This window comes from Thermobia domestica, unplaced genomic scaffold, assembly GCF_964235325.1.
Source record: "Thermobia domestica unplaced genomic scaffold, izTheDome1.hap1.1 HAP1_SCAFFOLD_235, whole genome shotgun sequence".
Classification (NCBI taxonomy): domain Eukaryota; kingdom Metazoa; phylum Arthropoda; class Insecta; order Zygentoma; family Lepismatidae; genus Thermobia; species Thermobia domestica.
This window is the reverse complement of record NW_027655954.1, coordinates 65349-81685: the sequence shown is the minus strand read 5'-3', so window position 1 is coordinate 81685 and position 16337 is coordinate 65349.

The following is a 16337-nucleotide window of genomic DNA, read 5'->3' as shown; positions in this document are numbered from 1 at the left end:
AGAAATTAGTTAAAGGACACGTAAGAGAGCGAAAAGGAGATCTAGAAGTCTGAACGTTTTAGAAACGTCCTAGATAGGTGAAAATATAGTTAAAAATTGCAGAAGGTATCATGTAATTTATCTTTCTTTTCTTATATCCTAGTATACTTTTTCTTTCACATCCAAACATCTCTATTCAGAATTACGAGATAAAGGTGAAGAGAGAAACGTTTCCATCTCAAGAAATGTATCAGAAAAAAATCTTTTGACTTAGACTAGATTCGAACTCGCAACCCTTGAATCTAAGAGTCTGCGCTCTACCGATTGAGCTAACAATTGCTATTGAAAAAGCCTGATTTCTACAAGTACCGGTTGCTGAATGGTGTGTATTAACGAAATTGGCCGAGGCAATTGCTTCATATAGCTATTGCAATAATAATAATAATAATAATAATAATAATAATAATAATAATAATAATAATAATAATAATAATAATAATAATAATAAAGAGGAAGAAGAAGAAGAAGAAGAACAGAATTTAAAAAGTCGCATTGTTAAAAGTTTGGTGTGCGAAGTTAGTCATAATATGAGATTTTATTTATTATCTAATAAATGTAAGCGTGGTTAATTCGTGCGTGCTATTCAAAGTTGTACGCGTATGGTACAGTAGCCTTGTGTCCCACAACCGTGAAGAAAGTTTCGGTTTGAACCTATGCGTGTCCTAAGAGGAAGGAGGAGATTCAAAGAAAGAAAAGTGGTTTAGAAATTATGCAAAAATAGAATATCTCACGAGGTGAGGTGATATAGAGTTCAGCGTGTCTTTCTGCTGTGACTCTATACAAGGTGTGCATCTACGACTTAACGTGGAACCCGAACCACACGACTCCTGCCGGGAATCGTAACCCGTATCACCTCTAGCTCTATCATTGGAGACACAGGGACATGTAAAAATAATCGAAACTGAACGATATTAATGTTAAATCCATAGCTTTTGAGGTCCTAAAAATTTCTAATTGAAAGATGTGAGTGTTTATTCAATAGTTTTCCGGATCGCTGAAGTAAATAATGTCATCCCCGATACCATAAAAGCCCATGTTTTTATTCTTCGTTAGCGGCAAGTTGATTCTTTTGCTCCTGCTGGAAATGGATTCGTACTATTTCATTCCGATTCAAATATGTATTCTACTGGGAAAACTAATCTCAAATATATCTTTGAAATATAAACCTATTCTTCCCGTGCAACGCCGTGCAAATTAGTATTAAATAATTTAAGAAACAATGAGTATATTTAATGGAAACAGATATATATGTATTTTTGAATGTTGTATATGTATTGCTAATTCATACTTTATCTAGTAGAAAATGGTGCACCCATTATATATTCTGAAGCAATAGGGAAAACTATCGAAGGTATATTTTATTATATCTACTGTCGAATTTAGTGTGGAATAATTTCTCACAATTCATTTCGAAACTATCGAGACGAGACTGAGACCGCTATTTGTCGGTTGAAAGGAGACTAGGTAATACTGTAAATAGTCTCGTATTGTCTCGTTTTCATACCAGTCCTACTTCGGGGTTTGTTCTCTAGTAACTGGTTGCGTACTGCACCTACAGTATATAAGACGTCGTATATTTAAATGTTTGAGAACTTACCCCACCTCCACTTGACGGATCGTTCTAACTAAAACTACCAGACCGTTTATGTAATTTTGCGATATTTTCTTGCAACAGAGAATGAAAAATATAACAGTTATAATGTTGATCGCGCATAATCCTGTATAGATAAAAGGCACTTTATAGAGTGTCGGACTCCGTGACGTAAATACAGTAGTTACTGGCTTGGTAAGTTCATCACTGAACTTTTTCCGTCATACTCATGCAATGACGTCACCTTTGACACATGCTCGGGACAGGACCACAAATGGAGTAACACTGTTGTTTGCTTACTCGCTTGCTGCTGTCTATTCTCTTTGGAACCTAATGTGAAATTACTGCTTTATCCTTACTTTCAGCTGTCTTTGCTATTTCTAATTTAGTTATATTAGTGGAATTTTATTCCATCATGGAAATATATTTTATTTCTTTTTAAATGTAAATAAAAAGAAAAGTCAATTTGGACAAGTTTCTCCACAACTCTAGAGGTATTGTCTTGGGTGCGCTTTTCTTTTCTTTTCCTTTAGGGCCGCGGTGGCTCAGTGGCAGAGCTTTCACCTCTAGTGCTTGGGGCCTCGGGTTCGATCCCAGCCCCCACTAATTGAACTTTGTGGCGGACGAAAACCGTGTGGGAGGGTTTCCTCGGGGTTCTCCCATTTCCTCCCACTTTCTTCATTTCATTCATTACTCATCATCACCGTCTCCTTTAGCCTAACCGGCATAACCGTGGGACGTAAAACTTAAAGATTTCATTTCATTTCTTTAACACAAATGCAATTAAAACCTGACTCTGAGAGCGCAACAATGTTATCTTTTTCGAAGGGTCAGTGATTTTGTGTCGAAGGTAATGTCACGCGTGCGCGTGGGCTTACCTTGTCTTACGTTTAGCAACATTGCACTTGGTCAAGTGGCCTATTGCTTATGCCTTTAGGTATTTGCCCTAAAGCTATACAGCGAGCTGTTCTGTTCCTCCCTGTCCCTGGCTGTTTGCGAAAATATTTGCTTTTCATGCATTGGGATAAGGGGTAAGACACCTTGCATACCTTGGGGCAATGGAAGTAACATATGAAATGATCGAAAACGACAACCGATGTTAATGTAGAGTTCATAGTTTCGAGGTCGCTATAATATTTAGGCGTAAAGCTATCAGCTATTTCCTGTTAGTGGTTTCTTCATATACGTACGTCTACCAAGTTAACGAACCTTGACTTATCTGCGTACAGTAGTTGGTTAGTGTGTCCTCGATGGCTATTTTTACTTTTTCCATGATCATCCCATACCATACAGTATCTTTTTATGTTTTGAAAAAGCTTGATTTTATCAATTCGTTAAACAACAATGTTTCTTTTTTTCTAACCATGTTTCTTAGTATTATCCTCTTCATTCTAACTAATTTAAATATTTTCAATAATTCAGAATTTTGACTAAAAAAATGTTACAATGATCAAGATTTGTATAAGATGAGGAGCCTTCATTTCTAATCATTGTCTTAACCGGAAGGGAAAACTTATAAAAAATTGAAATAACTTAGTAGACGTAGAAAATCGATAGAAATAATGAACATCAACTATTAGTTGACTGTTAGAAGTATAGTAGATATGGTTCTTAACCCAAGTAGAAGATGCACTCTTTGCTTCATGAAAATAATAAACATTCTGTAAATAGAGAATAATAAACAGTCAGAAAAGTAATTTGATGACATTTACTGAGCGAACGTAGGTTACTGGTTGGTGTTGACGCTTCGTAATTGAGAGTCTCCCGGTTCAGGGAAATGACCCCCCTAAAAAATTATTCGGGCCCCCATGCAAGCAAGTAGGCTTTTCTTATCCATTCGCCCAGGGAGTGGAGCGAATACTAAGAAAAGACGGGCGGTACAAATGGATTTTTTAAAAATCATTTCTGAGGGAAATTTTAATTTAAGTTCCTAATGGCTCAAATCGCTGTCCACTGCTTAATGCTCACTTTGTTAATATCTATTGGTTCATTTGTCATTCGTCAAGATTTTCATTTCTATCCTAAGTCGTTTCGTTTTTGTTTTATTTTTTAATTTATAATGATGTGCGCTTTCACTTTTTAATAGTACTTTGTTTTTCATGTAATAATAATGAGCAACGATATAAAACCAAGTGACCATTTTATCGGAAAAGAAAGCTACAAAACATGAAAGAAGATAAGATGCAACCGAAGGCTCTAAAAGGTTTTCTTCGCGTTCTGGACAAAATCATACAAATGTTGAGGTGGGGACTTGTCAATACTAGTCACTGTTAACGAAGCATTTGCAAGTCGACATTCTTTTGAAACTGTAAGGTTATTTTACCTGATTGCAGTAATTTAATTGTTGAATTAAAATGGAACGATACGGTCATTTCGGTTACAGGTCTGAATTAAATTTCATGTATTTCAAAATATATTTGAATACAATTAGTTTTCACGCGGCATATAAGTATATAACTTGAAAGGATATAATTGAAAGCGATGAAAGGTCATTTGGATGACAAGTAGTTTTTTTCAGTACCCTCACTTCCAATCATAGCAGCGTATACAATGCTTTTGTAAATTATAACAGTATAACAGTAATTATTAATCCATTCTCTGGTATTAAATTTAGACGGAGCGATATTTTAAATTAGTAATAATTCTAATGCAAAGTAGAGTTTTGATTATTAGTTACTTGTGTTCAGGGATGTGCCGACATAAGTGCTAAGGATGCGCACGAGACGAGTCGAGACAGGATTTTCCAGACACAATTCGAGTCGAGACACGGTTCTTCCAATAGAGAAATATACATTTTCCGAGTTGAGACATCACTTTTATAGCACATTTTCGAGACGAGACAGCTACACATCTTGTCTCGTGGGCATCCCTAATAGGTGCAGTGTTCCTTTCAGAAAAAATCTTCCGGGGGGTACACTTAGTATTCAGAGGGCCACTGCTGCTACTCTTTTATTTATTATTATATTACAGACGTATTATTTTGATCTCCTCCCGGGGGAAAGTGTCCCCCTAAAAATATGTGTGGACGAAACACTACACAGGTAGTCTGAGAGTCTGGATCCTCCAATTAGCACAATGTCAGGGGCAGATACACAAAATTATTTGCATTTATAGGCTATTCCGAAAAATCTTCGGACCCCAAAGATAAATCTTGGGTGCATCTTTGCTTGTGTTTACATTGTGTTTCTGCCTAATTTCGTACGTCTATGTTGGAAAAAATATGAAAGAATTGAATTGTTCTATAGGACTAAGGGGCCCTGAAAAGAATTTTTGCGAAAGAACCTGATTTTAAAGTTCTGCCACTGGATCGAGGACAAATTGAATATCAATTAAGACAGACATTTTTGTCATTTGTTGTGTATTGAACTAGTTTAACTAAAATTAATAAAGAATTATTTGAAATCAAGTATATCTCAAGAACGATTAAATGGACTAGCTTTGATGGCCATTGAAAATTACATTCTGAATGAAATTTATATTGATGCAATAATAAGAGATTTTGCCAAATTGAAAACCAGAAAAGTGTCTTTATAACATGAACTTTTCAGTAACAAAGAAAACGAGAAATTAAGCTAATTACCATATTTGTATCACCAGAAAACACTATTTAAATATGCTTTTAATGAAGTGTAAGAGGATATCTCTTTGTCAAAATCAAACTTGTGATAATCTTAGACTTGAAACTCATGAGTTTTATTCTATTTCGACTTTTATGTTTCAACTATATTTGTCAAAATACATCTTAGGTATACATTTTAGTTGTTTCCTGTGCTTATTTAATAAAAAAATATATAAATTATTAAAATTGGAACTTTGGTCATGATTCATCCACAGTTAATTAGGTTTAATTTCGCCATTTTCCTTTAATACTTACAGGAAGACTGAATTATTATATATTGAAAAATTTGTAATTGTAACAATTATCTGAAAAATTTTTGTCCATTCTATTCTTTTATTATCATTTAGGCGGGGGCGACTAAATATTGTTTATTTACACTTACAAAATGTCTACAATCGATCCTGTTACTGTTATATATATATATATATATATATATATATATATATATATATATATATATATATCGGGTGTTGCAAAATAAGTGTTACAACTCTTGGGAGGTGACTCCTGCCACTGAGACAAGAAAAAAAGTTCTCTTCAACTTTCTGCTATCGGACATAGTTTCAGATCTACAACGTGCCGAAAGCGTGGGAAAATGACTTTCGGACGCCAATAGTTCGGAAACTATCCAACATAAAGAGGGCGGGTAAAATATTCACTGACATGTTGACATTTGTTCATTAGCTACATGTTGATATCAACACACACATTGGCCACATTTCAATATCGATCATGCGATCCCACTAGTGACATTCATTTAGTGTACCCAGTTTCTTACTGAGTCTATTGCACAATTTGAACTTGGCTTCAGTTATTGCATCCTTATTGGTATGCAACCGTGCACATCATATTGCATCGGTTTGAGGGAGTATTATTCGTGAATTGGCAATGGCTTTCATGTTCTTGATGCTAATCCTTACATTTCCGACGCTTTGAACTCACGTTTACTGAGTATGAGTGCATTTCTGGGCATTTTTCGTTAAGTGTTTCCACACATGTGAATCACCTTGCTTCATCCGTTATGCTCTACCGACACTCCAGATGTCTTTCTAGAGCATTTAAGTACAAATTCGCTACAATTAATACTTAGAACGTCACTGTTGGCCAGCATCCACACCTGGCGATTATGCAACCACACACAACCGGCATAAAGGTGTCCGCCATTTTGTATTTGTTCCAGATATCGACTTAAGACAAACGAATTATTGTTACCTGATAGAAAGCCTATCAATTCATATCCATTTAGACCAAGTTTCATTTGACAGATTATCCGGGACTCCCTACGTTCCTTTGGGAAATCCCTTGCGCGTGCATGGTAGGATTGTGAAACATGCAAAATTCAATAGAGCAGGTATGACTTCTTCAGTGAATTTTTTACCCGCCCTCTTTATGTTGGATAGTTTCCGAACTATTGGCGTCCGAAAGTCATTTTCCCACGCTTTCGGCACGTTGTAGATCTGAAACTATGTCCGATAGCAGAAAGTTGAAGAGAACTTTTTTTCTTGTCTCAGTGGCAGGAGTCACCTCGCAAGAGTTGTAACACTTATTTTGCAACACCCGATATATATATATTTAGAGAGAGAGAGAGAGAAAGTTTTGACTCAGAAAAAAGTACAGAGGGATTTCAAACGAATAATACGTATACATTATCATCTGAACAATTTAACCCTAAAAATGCTTTCGATCACTGAAATAAATTCCTGCCTACGCTCCTGTAAAGCAGTAAGAATTTTAGGGACTGATCATGGGGTAATGCCTCCCTGGAGCAACGACAGTTCCCCAGAAATCATACCTCTGATAGGCCCGGATGTGACACCAGTATTTGTGTATTACCACTCCTCACTCTCAGTGTATTGAAACTTAAGTCAAAGGAACTGTTCTGAAATCTTCACCGGTTCTCTCCTCTGAAACCGCATGCGAATGGGGCCAACCTTGGTCATATACCACATCTGGAATATTACCGTTTATGTCAGAAATCCCGAAAAATATATATTCGACACAAATAAAGGATGCTTTCGATTTAATTTAATTTATTTATTTATTTATTTAGCCTGTCAACCTCCCACTCTGACCTCCATGCCAACCAAGACTTAACTTGAACTTAAGCAACATCGACAGCGTCACTATTCATCTGAGACCACGAAAACTAATACCATAACGATTTCGATATTAATATTGTTCATATTGAGTACTTTTACATGCCACTTCCTCTCTTATTACGGATGGCTTCAGTGTCTCGCCCCCACAACTATGGAGCAATTTCAACAAACTTACGTATAGCTATAAACCACCATCTGTAAAATAAATGTGCGAGTGATCTTTTTCGGGGAGGAATTCATTAGCTACTTTTCCAATATCAATGTGGTGGCTTTTTTCGCTTTCCATGCTAAAGATTGCCAAAGAGCTCAACTGCATTTGCACCACTTTCCTATGAATATAGATTTTAATGGCATTTACTTTACTCAGTGCTTGCTTAGGTGTTACTCTCGTCACAGGAAAAGTGAGATTCTGTTATAAATGAGTAGGGGTCTTAACAAATACGGAAAACTATTAGCAATGACACTACTCAAAATGAGTTTTCGCAATATAATGGAACAGTATTTTATTCGAATGTGAAGGAAATCATTGCATAAATTGACCCTTCCCTTCCTTAGAAGTCTAAGCTACAATACGTATATAATAATTTTGAATTAGAAATACATGCATCGAGTTTCATATCCTTAACTTTAAGGTCTCCTGAGTTAAGTAAATGAATAACCTTCCTGCTAACGAAAGAGTAAAGCTTTGCGCTTTAATGGTATCGGGAGTGTAATTATTAATTTCAGCAACCCCGAAAACTATAGAATAGACACTCCTATCTGTCAATCAAGAATTATTAAATTTTCACCCCTCCCATTAAACCTCCATGCCGATAATTCTAAACTTTGATGTGAACGATATAGAAGGTTTCATAATTCATGTACTCAAAAGCTATGGATTTAACATTAATATCGTTTATTTTCGATTATTTTTGCATGTCCCTGTGTCTCCAGGGGCGCCCATTAAGGGGGGTAAGAGGGGGCGCTTGCCCAATCTAGAGGAAATTATACTTTGCAAGATCGAAAACCAAATAAAATTGTTTGAATATTTACCCCAAAATTTGCAACTATATTTGAAATGTCGCTTATACTTGCCCCCTTTGAAAACCACAATATGGGCGCCCTTGTGTGTCTCTCATGATTGAGCTAGAGATGATACGGGTTTCGATTCCCTGCAGGAGTCGTGTGGTTCGGGTTCCACGTTAAGTCGTAGATGCACACCTTGTATAGAGTCACAGCTGAAAGACGCTGAACTCTATATCACCTCACCTCGTGAGATATTCTATTTTTGCATAATTTCTAAACTACTTTTCTTTCTTTGAATCTCCTCCTTCCTCTTAGGACACGCATAGGTTCAAACCGAAACTTTCTTCACGGTTGGGGGACACAAGGCTACTGTACCATATGCGTACAACCCTTATGAGACTACGGTAGTGAGTTGCGCAGTTTGAGTAGCACGCACGAATAAACCACGCTTACATTTATTATATATAATAAATATAATCTCATATTAGGACTAACTTCGCACATCAAACTTTTAACAATGCGACTTTTTAAATTCTGTTCTTCTTCCTCTTTATTATTATTATTATTATTATTATTATTATTATTATTATTATTATTATTATTATTATTATTATTATTATTATTATTGTAAAAGCTATATGAAGCAATTATCTCGGCCAATTTCGTTAATACACACCATTCAGCAACCGGTAGTTGTAGAAATCAAGCTTCTGCAACAGCAATTGTTAGCTCAATCGGTAGAGCGCACACTCTTGGATGCAAGGGTTGCAAGTTCGAATCTTTTCTAAGTCTAAATATTTTTTTCTGATACAATTCTTGAGATGGAAATGTTTCTCTCTTCACCTTTATCTCGTAATTCTGAATAGAGATGTTTGGATGTGAAAGAAAAAGTATACTAGGATATAAGAAAAGAAAGATAAATTACATGATACCTTCTGCAATTTTTAACTATATTTTCACCTATCTAGGACGTTTCTAAAACGTTCAGACTTCTAGACCTCCTTTTCGTTCTCTTACGTGTCCTTTAACTAATTTCTACAATTACTTAGTGAGTCACATATACATATATTACAGATGTCTTATCTCTTTCTCTTTTCTCTACATCAAGTCTTGAGATGGATGTTTTGACAATAGGTTACAGACACGATTTTACAAAATAATACGATCTGCGATATCAGTGATACATATCGTGATGTTTAACTTAACATATAAAACAATAATTAGGAAAACTGAGAATACGAATCTTTTCGTGCACTGATGCTTCAAATCTGTGTCTTTACTCCCTATACCTATGTTAATTCCCTAGTCAAAATAAAAACTCTTCAAAATTAATAAAAAATTCTTATACAACCATCCCTTCCTTGGAGTACTGCGCGGTCACATACCCGTCGCTGCGATGTAAAGGCACTTCTGGCGACGAGGATACAATTGTATCAATGTGGAGTCAACCTCTGCATTATTGTGTGTACTGGTTAATTTGCAGATATTCTATAAACAAACTACTTCAGAACAGTATTATTATTTGTTTGTCTTCAGAACAGTATTATTATTTGTTTGTCTTCAAATTAATTGGTATCTACTTAAATTATATTATTGAAAATCCGAATTTACTTGAAGAGATTTCATACATTCACTCAGTGAGTCACGGTTTCTTTTTCATCTCGCACCGTGCAATGTGAGCAGATAAATCTCCATGGTTTCATTTACTTCCAAAATCAAGAATCTGGATCTAAATCGGATTTTTCCACGTTTTGCATAAACGTGGTGGCGACTCAGTAATTTTAGGGCTAAACATAATTCAGTGGTCTGAGGTTACCTATCGGTTGAGAACGCAGTTAAAATAATTGGGAAAAATTAGAAAGCCATACCCTATATTCCAGTGTGCCACAACCGGATAACAGGCACACTGGCGTGCCCAGCAGATTACAAGAATATTTGTCGAGTTTATTTTATTTATTATTATCAACGATTCTTCCACGGATCAGCTGTCTGTATACAGTTAAACAAACAAGTATCACATTGAGGGAATGAGTGTAAGTGTTTACTTTAATAGTAATAGAAAGGTATACTTGTATTTTCTACCGGGAATAACTGCATCCGGTCTAGAAAGCTGGAGCTAACAACAAAGGAACCCGATGTGCCAACCACACACCCTATAGTCGTGAGTGCCACAAGTCCTTTTCTACGTCTTGGGAACCTAAGGATTGTTGCCTTCAAAGAGAGAGAGAGAGAGAGAAATAACTTAAGTCCATTGCACTTCCATACTTAAATAAATAAATTATGTAAATAAACGTTTCGCTTTCTGTTTATTATTATTATTATTATTATTATTATTATTATTATTATTATTATTATTATTATTATTATTATTATTATTGTCTTAGGAAGTTGACTGCCATATGTATGCACACGGTTCTCCCGTGCAGCGCCCCGTGTATGATTTTCCATACACAAACTATATATTCCAAGTTTGTTGTGTTCGTGTTATAGGTGTGTTTGTAATTAGATACATATGGCGTAGAAATCAAAATTTAATGTCCACGCTACGTATATGCAAAACCATAGACAAAGAAATTTATGAACAAAGACATTTATGGCGCTAAAACATGGCAAAAATAAAGAATTACTGGCGGATTGTTGCTTATAGTGTACAGGTGATAAAGGTTAACAGTGTTAAATTTAAACAAATAAAATTTTAATTAAGCACGAATTTAACTTATGGTGTACCGTGGGGAAGGCTCAGGAGTTCGCTAGGATCGTTACAATATCGAACCCCGTGAAATGCACTGCAAACCTGTATGCAAGCCCCCCCGTAATGTTCAACAGATATTGTGTATTATTGCTCATTTACATGCAAACCTACATAGACCTACGCACTTCAATACTCAACGAAGGTGCAGACTATTCATGAGTTTCAGCATTAAACTCTCTCACCCAATGTATTCTCCTAACATGTCTCCCAGCGATTACAACATTTTTGGTATCTCAATCACTTCCTAGTAGGATAGCTTTACCTAGAGTCCACTGATTAACCTGGTATTTGATGTTTCACTTTCTTACCTTTTGGAGTTGACAGTCATCGGTTGGACATTTCACACGCAAATATCTAATATTAACAACGTTTCTTCTATAACTTCGTAATATTGTATTATTTCTTTGTATTATTCATTAGCTTGGTTAGACTTGCTTAAACACTTTTCTCTTTGCACCTGCTTATTACCTATACCTTAACGTTGGAAAAAATACACTAGCTCTCACCGGGAATCAAATCCAGAACCAATGCACTTAAACAATTTGGCCACAACGAGGAACATTTAAAAACAAGTGAAGGTTTACTTAGGAAATTTGTGATTTAAAAATATATTCAAGAATGGGTACAGATGAAACGCACTGAATTTTCTCGCTCGAATTTCTTAAACCGACTCGTGTTAGGCTGTAGCTATTACTGAAATATTTATTTGGGAAATGCGAATACAATAACGTGTTTTGGAAAACTTTGTTCGAAGCAACTTACGTCCAAAAGTAAAGTACCCATTGGTCATATTTCTATTAGAAATAACTTATGTCATATATTAGAATTATTAAGGAGATAATTGTATGTGAACTTTGAGCAAAAGCGTCTGATTATTTTCTGAGAAAATCATCAAGAAAGTCATCCCCAAGAATAAAATATCCCTTGTATATCTTTTTAGGACAAACGAGGTATGCTATTTATGAAATACGAACAAAATGCCTGAGTCGTTCTCGACAAAATCGTAGGGTAAAACTTACTCCGAAAAGTAATATACCACTTCTAGCTTTTTAGGATGATAGAGTTATACCATATCGTTAGGTTATTTATGTAACATTTATTTATGAAATATGAACAAAATTGCGCCAGGCGTTAATGAGAAAATCGTCGGAGAAGACTAAACTATGAGTATACTATCCCTTCTGAATGTTTACAGGACGAACGAGTTGTGTCATATTGTTAGGTTATTAATGCTACATTTATTTATGAAATGTGATTGAAAAAATTGTTCGAAAAAATGCATCCCATACAGTAAATTACACCTTATGTATTTTTCAGAGCAATGATTCATACTACTTTGAAGGGTTATTAATAAAATATGTATTTGTAAAATCTTTACAGCTGTTTTTGAGACAATTTAATTATTTTAAATTTTCATCCTTGAGTAAACTACCCTTATTTTTAGGTGTCGGTGGATATAGAATTCGAAACGATAAAGTGTTATAAAAACTTCATATGTATTGTTCGGACAAGATACGTAGAACAATATGGCCTCTATTTGAATGCATGTTAAAGCGTGACGAACCGACAGACGAGCAGATGGACAGACATCAAAATCACTTTTTCAATATGTGGGGCCGTGAAACTTGAATTCATTGAAATCTCGAATTCGATTTTTATCACTATCACTACAATTTCTTCTTTCTTCGTTCGAACGTGAAAACGAATAGGAATACAACGACACGTAAGGTGATAATTTGTAATCCCCACTATTTAATGATTTACGTTTAATGTGTTGCCATGCTAGAGAAAGCTCATACCTGTTTGTTATATAATTTTAATATCAGTTTTTCACGCTACTACAGTATATAATGTAGAAATATGGCATGATTATCGTTCATATTCATGTTATCTTTTGGAAATATTCGTGTTCCGCATACATAGATCTGTATAATTTAGTTACGCTCTTGCACTTGTGGATATAAAAAAAGAGAGAAAGTCAATACCCTAAAAAGCAAAAAGCACAAGCACACACATACATAAACGATAATTTGACATCAGGTCGATGTAACAAGGGGAAAGACTGGAAAGACTGTCAAGGTCACGTATGTTCTTTTTCCTGTTCCTGACACACAAATCCGAAGTGAGTTGTCTGGTGTTCAAGAACGGGCAGGAGGGTGCTAACATACAAGACTATAAACTGAAAGCAACCGCTGTTTCCAATAGTAGGCCTACACGTATTCTAATACTGAATAAATACGTCGATTAAAGGATACTATCAATAAGTTATTTCCTTATTATATTGTTTCGTTTGTTATTAACATCAAAATTATACACTTCCTATAATGTTTTGTAAAAAAATATACATATGGGACGGGATGGCTTCGATCTCGTGGGAAAATAATAAAATAACTGCTAGTCTGCCACTCTATTCACCTAACCACGGAGACTACGTTTTGGTTGCTTTCTTTTCTTAACAAATAGTGCTTATAATCATGGTGCGTATCGCTTCAAACCGTAAGATAAGAGTTTTTCTGTTTAATTCTATATTTTCGTACATCTTAGTTACAGAAGCTAATTTATATTTGACAAACCATCTAGACACTAGGTTTAAACCAATAAATTCAATGTTTTACTCCACTTTCTAGTTCCTTCCTTCGCCTATCGCCCCTCGTTCACTGCCTATTGTCAATTTCTCTTCTCAATCGTGCTCTGCTAATAAAAATCCCTCGAAAGCATGATTGCCAGTAAACACAAAACCGAGCGTAATTTTGTTTTTTGCTTATATTTTTATTATTTTATTATATGTTTTGGAAATATCTCCTTAGATGGATTGCTTTCTAGTATCTCCACTTACTAATAACTGAATTTTACTCATAAACGTAGGGAAAATGGAATAAATGCGAAAAACCGTGAGTTACAGTATATGCGCAATATTTTTGTGCATGTGGGTACATCAGACCGGGCAGGACTTATGCTGTGGCATGAAGAGCCAGTACGGAATGGTGTTTTTGATTTTCAGGAAGAATTGTTGTAGTACTGCCGGAACGATGGGCGTATATTGGTGGAGGCAGTGATTAAATTTACCTTCATGATTGAAGAGAAAACGAATGGTATTTAATGTTTTATTTCCAGCACAACGGTCGCCAGTTTAGCAATGTTGACAGACCGGTGTCATTATTTGGTTGAAAACACAATTCCAGTTATTCCTTCAAACGAGTTCCAACTTACTCAACAACAGAGTATTAAAGCATTAAAATGGTTGAAGTATATGGAACACGTAACAAAGACATCTATTGTTACTTCGAATAATGCGTTGAAGGAACGGTTTGGCAGATATAAAGTCGATGGTTTTGACGCTAAAACGAACACTATATACCAATTCACGGGCTGTTACTGGCATGCCTGTAAAATTTGTTATAATGATAATAGAAATACCATTTTATGCAAAGAAAATAGTGCGTTCAACACTTTTGAGAAGAGGTACAACAGTGCACTGCCGCAACTATCTGAAAAAAACTAGGTTATAGTTTAATAGAAGTCTGAGAATGTGAATGGGATGCAATGGTAAAGCGTGATACACATATACAGGATATCATCGAACAACGGGGCAAACATATTCGTGATCCTCTCATTCCAAAATCTCTCTATCAAGGAGGTGTTCAGACTAGGGTTGTGCATGCCTGGAAAAAACGGAAATTTTGGGTAAAAATAGTTTCTTACGGTTTTCCCGTTCTTGAAAGAAAAAACGGAAAAGGATAAAATTGAAATTTTTGAATAGTTTATTATATTATGCTTTCAAAAATAAATCTATTTTGTATTTACTAGTTTAGGGTTAAGATAATTGAGTACTTATGTTTTTTGTATTAGAATAAAAAAAATATGCACAACTCATCCACACACTTCAATTTAGCACCGTTATAGAACGGAATTATGGATACAAAAGAAACTAAAATATAATCCTAGTTAGCTTGATTAGTATGGACGCATCAAAATTATCTTGAGCAATCTTATGAAGTTCCCCCTTGATGGCAGGGAAGTGTTAAAATAACAGAACCAGAATCACTTTAGTTAATATGTTAAATCAAACATGTATTTTATAGAGATGTCATCCTTGTTCTATGTAAAATTTCCGGAACTTTTGAATCCATTAAAAATATCATTTGTCTGGAAATATTGGCAAAAACAGGAAAATATAATTTAAAAACTATTTCTTGGACTGATGCTAGTCATCTTACTTGCTGTAACATGTCTACAGCATATATAGTAGGAAGTCGAAAATCCGAACTAATTGGGAAAACAGGTAGTTCGGATTTTCGAACAATTCAAAACATATTTGGTGTTCTGAGTAGTTTGCATTCCTTCATAGAAGCGTCGTCAAAAACGCACGTTACTTTGAAAATATTCAACGTCAAGTAGAAAACTTAAAACATTTGGTAACATTAAAATGTTTGAGGGACACTAGATGGAACTGTAAATTGGAAGTTATTCGTGCAGTTTTAGAACATTATGGATCTGTAGTTGAAACTTTAGAGGAAATAGCAGATCACTATCAAATTTACGGCCCAGATGCGCATTCCCTGTTAAGAAATGTGTATGACTTTTAATTTTTGTTTCGTCTTAAACTGATGAGACGTGTTCTTCAATACACGAATCAATTGTCCATGCACTTACAGAATACATGTGCCAATTTTTCTACTGTGAAAAATTTGTCGCAAGCCAATATTTGGAGCCTTCAGTCCTTACGGAGTGAGAGAAGTTTCAGAAAGTTGTGGACAGAAACAGAAGAAATGGCAGAAACCATGGGATACAGTGCATCGAACGTTCCATGAAGAAGACGAATCCCACGAGCATTGGATGGTGGTGATACTTCTTCGAGTGTGAGACAGCAGCTGAATATTACAGACGCGAAGTGTATTCTTCCATTATTGACATCCTTGTGGTAGATATGAGCAATAAAATTTCAAACAAAATGATATACAGGTTCTTCACTTCCTCCACGTGTTGAATCAACACAAGCCATCGGCAGAAAGATCACAGTTGTCAGCAACACCTACAAAATCTCCAAAATTGAGCTGACATCAGAGTTAACAGTTTTCTCCAATTTGTGTGGACGGAGATAGACTGAAAATGATTTTTCAAAGCTTCTAAATTTGTTTTAAAAATTGAACCTTTACAAATGCTTCCCAAACTTGAACCAAGTTTATAAGACTTTTCTTCTAACCGTGCCTATCAGTTCCGCAACCAGTGGAA